Raw genomic sequence first — 8,496 nt, 5'->3', positions numbered from 1 at the left:
TGTTATTTTTTGTCTTTTTGATAATAGCCATCCTAATTGGGGTGAGATGATACCTTGTTGTGGTTTTGACTTGCATTTCTCTGATAATTAGTGATGTTGAGCATATTTTCATATATTTTGTCGGCCATTTATATGTCTTCTTTTGAGAAATATTCATTCAGATTGTTTGTCCATTGTTTAATTGGATTTATTTTTTATCTTTGATATGTTTGAGTTTCTTGTACAGTCTGGATATTAATCCTTTATCTGATGAATACTTTGAAAATATTTTCTCCTGTTCTTCAGATTGTCTCTTCACTCTGTTTCTTTTGCTGTGTAGACTTTTTAGTTTGATATTATCCTTTATTATTATTATTTTTTGCTTCTTTTGCCTGTTCTTTTGAGGTCTTATTTATAAAATCATTTCCCAGACCAATGTCCTGAAGTGTTTTTCCTTTGTTTTCTTCTAATAGTTTTAACATTTGTGGTCTTACATTTAGGTCTTTGATCCATTTTGAGTGGATTTTTGTGTTGGGTGAAAGATAAGGGTCTACTTTCATTCTTCTGCATGTGGATTTTCAGTTTTTTCAGCACCATTTATTGAAAAGACTGTCCTCCCAATGAAGGTTCTCAGCATTTTTGTCAAAAATCAGTTCACTGTGTTATGGTTTGGGTTTATGTCCCCACCAAATCTCATGTCAAACTGTAATCCCCAATGTTGGAGGTGGGGCCTGCTGGGAAGTGATTAGATCATGGGGGCAGATTTATCATGAATGGTTTAGCACCTCTTGGTGCTGTCCTCACAATCTGGTTGTTTAAAAGTGTGTGGCACCTCCCCTCTTGGTCTCATACTCCTGCTTTCACCATGTGAAGTGTTGGCTTCATGAGTAAAAGCTCCCTTAGGCCTCCCCAGAAACAGATGCTACTATGCTTCCTGTACAGCCTACAGAACTGTGAGCCAATTAAACCTTTTTTCTTATGAATTACCAAGTATTGGGTATTTATTTGTATCAATGTGAGAATGTACTAATATAGCTATAGATATGTAGATTAATTTCTGGGCTTTCTATTGTGTTCTCTTGATCTATGTGTCTGTTTTTATGCCAGTACCATGCTGTTTTGGTTACTACAGCTTTGCAGTATACTTTGAGGTCTGGTAGTGTGATACCTCCAGGCTTTGTTCCTTTTGCTCAGGATTGTGTTGGCTATTTGGGGTCTTTTGTGGTTCCATATAAATTTTAGGATTTTAAAAATATTTCTGAGAAAAATATAATGAGTATTTTGATGGGGATTGCCTTTAATCCACAGATTGCTTTGGGTAGTATGGTCCTTTTAACAATATTAATTTTTTGATCCATGAGCATGGGATTTTTTTCCAATTATTTTATCCTCTTCAATTTCTTTCATCAGTGATTTGCAGTTTTCCTTGTAGAGATTTTTCACATCCTTGGTTAAATTTATACCTAGGTATTTTATTTATTTTATAGATATTATAAATGGGATTGCCTTCTTGACTTCTTTTTCAGCTAGGTTGTAGTTTGTATATATAAATGTTACTGTGTTTTGTATGTTGATTTTGCATCCTGCAACTTTACTGAATTTGTCAATTTTAATAGTTTTCTGGTGGAGTCTTTAGGTTTTGCTAGGAATAAGACTATGTCATTTACAAACAAGGACAATTTGAATTGCTCCTTGAATGACCTTCATTTCTTTATGTTACCTAATTGCTCTGGCTAGGACTTCCAGTACTATGTTGAATAAGAGTGGTTAAGAGTGGGCATCCTTGTCCTGTTTCAGTTCTTAGAGAAAAAGCGTTCAGCTTTTCACTGTTCAATATGTTAGTTAAACCTTAGCTGTTTAGTCATTGCCTTTCTTGGGGTGTGGTGAGGCGAGGAGGTGGGGAATGAGCACCGGGCATCTCTAAATAGCCATCCTGTTGCTGTCATTTTTAACATTCTACTTTTATATTTTTCATATATAGCATTTCTACTTGGTTCTTTTTATGACTTCTTGTTACAGCAAAATATTATTAAAATATTCTCTTGTAGAGTATATTTATCATGCTGCTTAAAAAAATTGTGGTCCACATGTGTCACACCAAGTGTCAGGTTCCAGCCCATGCTGAGGTCCAAGGGGAGTGGGTGGATGGGTGGCGGACAGCAGGAAGAACATTCGGGGGCTGTAGACAGGTGAAATATGGTTTTATTCAGCAGCTCTCTCATGCTGTCTGCTTTTATCTCCGCTACCTGCTCCGGCTCTGAGGCTCCTGCGGCTCCTGCGGCTCCCACACTTACAGCTGCATTCCCTGGCCTGCCAGGCCACCTCTGCCTTACAGGGTCAACAGCTTCACACTCTCTCCCTCTCTGCGCACAAGCTGTATGTGCAATGTCAGCAGGGCAGTTATACCTTTTACAAACAATAGTGGCTCTGAGCCAAGTACGAGCTTACACAAACAGGCTATATAACAAGTGGAGTTATGCGCCTGTGTGCTAAACTTGCTGAGTCACTCTGGCCAGGATGTCTGCCTCCGCCTATTCCTGACCAAAGCACATCCATTTACCTTACAACACGTTTCAGTGATTCTGGTATAACGATATTTTGTATCCATTTGTTGTATCTCCTGCAGTCTAGCTGTTTGGGGCTGTGAGTCATGCTCCCACGAGGTCTGGTGATGTGTATTGAGAAGGGCTAAAGGCCAGGCCCTGGTTGTTGTCTCTTTAGAGAGTTTAAGGGAAGGAAGGGAACCCCTGGACAGAGAAAATCACAGTGGAAAATCTCCATTTGCTAATACTTGACAACTTCATTCAAAGTTCACTTTAAACTCTCAGAAACAACCACTTTGGAATAAAATGGTGGCCTTAGTTTTTAATCCACCACCCCTAGGTATTAGAAAGGGGGGGATAAGGAGGACTGGATTCCACCCAGACAGGGGCTTTGATCTACCTGCTATCGTCCCATACGGCCACCAGCAACCTGGGCTGTGCCACTGAATTCATGGCAAAGGGGGCGGCTGTGGGTGCCTTAAGGCAACACATGGGAGAGGCAGGCACAGAATGGAAATGTTTTTCCTCCAACTTTGCTTCTCAGTGCTCTCCAGGGGCCTCTGCCCCCAGGCTACAGTGTCCTCCCACCCCTCTCCACAGACCCCTCTTCTAGTTTCTCACAGCTGTGTGTGAGAGACTTCCTCAGATGCAGGCTTCTCTCTTGCTTCTGTGGTTTCTCCAGGCTTGATGTGGAGGATGGTCACCTTGCCAGGTCACTACCTGAAGATGATATGGGGTCTTTGTAACTTCTCCTTGTCCCCAACCCCATCCAACACATACACTTACTCCACTGTTCTGCAGCTTCCAGATGTCTGTCCACCAGGTGCAATGCAAACCCAGCCCATTTTGGGGGGCTGGCTGTGAGCATGGCTAAACCAAAGGTCGTGTCCCAGGTGCAGCCCACCCAGGCTTTAGACCTGCTTAAGGCCCAGTTTTTTTGCATAGAAGTCAGGGGAATAGATAAATTTTAGTTAATATTTTAATTGCCTGAAAGATTACTTTATAAATTAAAAGGAGAATGGGGTTAATTTTTTTTTACAATTAAAAATGCAACTCAAATATATTTTCTTTTCGAAGGCAAGTGATACGAGAAGCCAGATTATCATCAAAAGACTGCTTGGTGATGCTAAGAGGATCAGCTGTGACTTTTTCTTCCTCCTATATCACACAACCCACTGGCTCCCTTGTGCTTCTTTCCTTTTGCGATGAATACAGTTACCAAGAAAGGTGACTTTTTTAAACCAATGTTGAATCAAAGTCCAAGAGAAAGTAACATGCTTTGGCATTCACTAGAGAGCTTGAGCAGAAGCAGCTTCATTTTCTATGAAGAGCAGAACAGTCTCCAACAGTTATATGTCATTTGGGAGTTCATAACTATATTATATTTACTTTCGTAGCTCTTAGAATTCTTACACAAGCCCCCAAACACATAGAAAAAGATATGGCCATTGGCTGAGTGCTGCCACCCTAACTAACCCCAAGGAAGCAACTATTTTCTATTTTATTTTAGAAGGGTTGTGATCAGATAAAATGAACCATCCCTCAAATGACTATAGCACATAACACTGAAACTCCAGGGAGAAGCAAATAAAAGCTGTCGAATTGCCAGTTCCAACAAGAAGTAGCAAGAATGTCTGACAATACTTTCTCATAGATAGATCTAGATGGTCAGACTCTCCCAGATACCATCACATCAAGTTTATTTAGTAGTGTTTCTTTGGGTGCGTGTGAGTAGAAAGAAGGAAATTAGTATTTGTCTCAGACCAGTATTGCGCTAGGCACATTTGCATACAGGATCAAACAGCAGGGCTGGAAGAAATACACTGAATACACAGGTCTCTGTGCTCGAACATTTGTACATTTAAAAGAACATCCAGCCTTTTCCCAGAATTTTCCAACCCAGGGGTGATTATATGTGTATTTGCAGTTTTGTTCTAATCATCCCGTTTTCTAGAGTTTTAGTTCATTTAGGCTACTATGAGAGAATACCACAGATTGGGTGACATATAAATAACAGAAATTTATTTCTCACAGTTCTGGAGACTGGGATGTCCAAGATTAAGGCATTGGCAGATTTAGTGTTTGGTGAGATCCCATTTCTGGTTCATAAATGGCTGTCTTCTCACTGCATCCTCACGTGGCAGAAGGGGCTAGGGACCCACTATAGTTTGGATGTTTGTCCTGCCAACCTCATATTAAAATTTGATACCAGTGTTGGAGATGGGGCCTAGTGGAAGGTGTTTGGGCCATGGGGGCAGATCCCTCATGGATGGCTTGATGCTGTCCTTGCTGTAGTGAGTGAGCTCTTACTCTATTAGTTCCCACAAGAGCTGGTTCCTAAACAAGGCCTGGCAACTCACCGCTCTCTCTTGCTGTCTCACCCTGTGATCTCTGTACACTGGCTTCCCTTTGCCTTCTGCCATGAGTGGAAGCACCCTGAGGCCCTCACCAGATGCCCCCACCTGCAAAACAGTGAGCCAAATAAACCATTTTTTCTTTATAAGTTACTCAGACTTGGGTATTCCTTTATCGCAACACTAAGCAGACTAAATAGGCCTTCCCTCAGGCCTCTTTTATAAGAGCACTAATCTCATTCAGGAGGGCTCCACCCACAGGACTCTGTCACTTCCCAAATGTCCCACCTCCTAATACCATCACCTTGTGGGGAAGAATTTCAACATATTAACTGGGGAGAAACAGAATATTCTGTCTATAGCACCTAGAATCTGCAACAAGTGATTGTTCCTTCCTTCTTCCCGCCCTCCTCCCTATTTTAAGTTGAGGAGAGTTTAAAGGAGGAAATATTTACAAAGGTTGGGCAGGGTTAAGGTAAAGCCCCAAGACTAGCAATAGCTAAAAGTTGTTCCCATCCCAGACATAAAGAGGCCAAGGGACGAGTCCTTACAGAACCAGAGAGAACATGGAACAGGTGGTCTTGCTATTAATTAAACTAGAAATCAATGCCACTCCCCAGGGGCTGTGACAGCTCAGGAGCCCCTTTTGAAGTTATAGGAAAAAATGGTTTTAATAAAATAAACTACGCATTTCTGGACACCCCTCCGGGCTATTTGATTCTAAGCTTCCTCTTTGAGCTATTTTTGCAACTTTGTGTTTTCTCCACATAGCATATCCTTTTGGATTACTGATTCTAGCCTGGTTCAGTGTCTTCAAGCTGTTTTACAACTCTGTATAAATGCGTCTGTTCTTTGAATTATCTTTTGAATCATTATGATGTTTGTCTGGTTCCTTCATTGATTAGTACATAAAATAAAACCTCTAACGTGCTATGATGGTTAATACGAGGTGTCAACTTGATTGGATTGAAAGATGCCTAGATAGCTAGTATTGTTTCTGGGTGTGTCTGTGAAGGTGCTGCTAGAGGAGATTAACATTTGACTCAATGGACTGGGAGAGGATGACCCACCTACCCTCAGTGTGGGTGGGCACCATTCAATCGGCTGCCAGCAGTGCTAGAACAAAGCAAGTGGAAGAAGGTGGGATAAGATGGCTTGCTGAGTCTTCTGGCTTTCATCTTTCTCCCATGCTGGATGTTTCCTGCCCTTGGACATCAGACTGCAGGTTCTTTGGCCTTTGGATTCTTGGACTTATACCAGTGGTCTGCTGGGGGCTCTTGGGCCTCTGGCCACAGACTGAAGGCTGCACTGTTGGCCTCCCTACATTTGAGGTTTTTGGACTCGGACTGAGCCTCTACTGGCTTCCTTGCTCCTCAGCTTGCAGAGGACCTATCGTGGGACTTCACCTTGTGATCGTGTGAGTCAATTCTCCTTAATAAACTCCCTTTCATATATACATCTATCCTATTAGTTCTGTCCCTCTGGAGAACCCTAATACACGTGTTCATTTTATATAACACTTAATGATTTTATCCTTTTTTGGAAAATTATCTTTCAACAAAGAAAACATCACCTCCCCGCTAAAGTTATCCTGCAGAGAATGCCCTGCAGTAAAGTTGTCTAGGCCTCGAGGATTAAAGCTTTCTTACCATACAAAGCCATTTTACTTCCAGACAGTTGCATCGCAAGGGTTCAGAATCAGCACCACAAACCAACTCTTGGTCTTTGGAGCCAAGACCAGCTTGCCAGTGCAGATCCGTAACTATTTTATGGGGGAATCTCATCGCAGAAGCTCTACTGTCTCTTAAAATCTATGGTATGGAGCAAACCAACACCATTGGACCATTTTTGAAAATCTCTCATAATAATCCAGAACCTCAGTTAGAGTCAGAGGTCCTATGTCTTTTCCCTGGGAGATTCCGTTTCCTATGTGAGCTAGCAGATGTGCCTTCAAACTCCACCTGTCAGTTCCACCCAGGCCTCAAATTTAAAGGGATTTTACTGAAAACAGGGTGAATCCTAATTCTGTTTACCAATGCATAAGCCTGAAGTTCCTGGCCAGTAAAAATACTCCCTTCTGCCCATTTTACAGATGAGGAAATGAAGGTTCAGAGAGGTTCAGTACCTTACCCAAGATGGCACAAGTAGCACATAGCAGACCTGGATTCAAATCCAGAAAGGTCAGCCCCAACCCAGTCCTCTTTCTACTAAAATGCCAGTGCTGACACCCTTTTCCATCAAGCTGCCCAGATGTCAACGAGTCTCTCCAGAAAATCCAGATGCAAATAGCCTCTCCTATTTCTTTTGCTTAAATATCCTCTAAAAGAACTTGAGAAACTCTAAAGCCTCATACATTTTTAAAGCTGACATCTAAAATATTTCATCATGAATTTAAATAGTTACAAGGGAGGTAATTTCTACCATATATTAAACATTACTTTTTAAAAAATTACATCACTATTTTAATTATATTCAGTGGATTCTAATTACTAAGACGATTTGATACCCATCATCATCCATAAATAAATGCTCAGAAATTTTCCATCTTTCCCCTTCCTTCTTAGAGTCATACTTTCATTTCATCTTTCTTATGGAACTGTATTACTCTGTTTGAAATTATATAGAGTACCCTATTGTATTTCTCTATAACAAAAAATCTTCAATTTCAAAATGTTTCATATGCTGTTTAACTGTAAAGCTGTAAGTGTTAAAAATATTTCTTCTGGGGCCGGGCGCAGTGGCTCACGCCTGTAATCCCAGCACTTTGGGAGGCCGAGGCGGGCGGATCACGAGGTCAGGAGATGGAGACCATCCTGGCTAACATGGTGAAACCCCGTCTCTACTAAAAATACAAAAAAATTAGCCAGGCGTGGTGGCGGGTGCCTGTAGTCCCAGCTACTTGGGAGGCTGAAGCAGGAGAATGGTGTAAACCCAGGAGGGGGAGGTTGCTGTGAGCCGAGACTGCACCACTGCACTCCAGCCTGGGCGACAGAGTGAGACTCTGTCTCAAAAGAAAAAAAAAATTTCTTCTGGATTGGGAAGTTATTTCAACTGTTATTAGTACCTAACTGATCAAAACATAAACACTGCAATAAGCAGTACATTTTATTGCCAACATTATTTCCTAAATCAGCCAGTGGGGCAGGGTTTTTGTCCCCTCAATGAATCTACATATTTATGGATAAATGATTACAAGGTTATATAAATAAAACAGGTATCACCAGCAATCCTATTTTTTTTAAGGTTGAAAGAACCTAGTTTCCATAAAAAAGTGGAAGACAACGTGAGTTTTAGTAAAGTTGTGTCCTTCAATTCTTTAAACTCCTTTCTCAGTGCTTGATAAGCATTACATTCAGGCTGGTGGTTCCCTCAGAGGGTGAAGGAGAAGGGCAGGTAGAGAACATTCCAGAAGCAATGGGTCATGTTGTAGTGCTTAATCTAGGTAGCAGGAGCATAGGATTTTTGTATTGTTTTTCACTTTAGACATATTTCACCTTAGACATATTTCATAAGTAACCTTTTATATATACCCAGTACTTAATTCTAAAATAAGAGAAAAGAAATATCAAAAACATATGAAAGATAAGCAACATTTATCCTTCAATCAAGCTAAATAAGTG

This window comes from Pan troglodytes, chromosome 16 (assembly GCF_028858775.2).
Source record: "Pan troglodytes isolate AG18354 chromosome 16, NHGRI_mPanTro3-v2.0_pri, whole genome shotgun sequence".
NCBI classification, from domain to species: Eukaryota; Metazoa; Chordata; class Mammalia; order Primates; family Hominidae; genus Pan; species Pan troglodytes.
The sequence above is the reverse complement of the archived record's forward strand: the minus strand, read 5'-3'. Positions refer to the sequence as shown.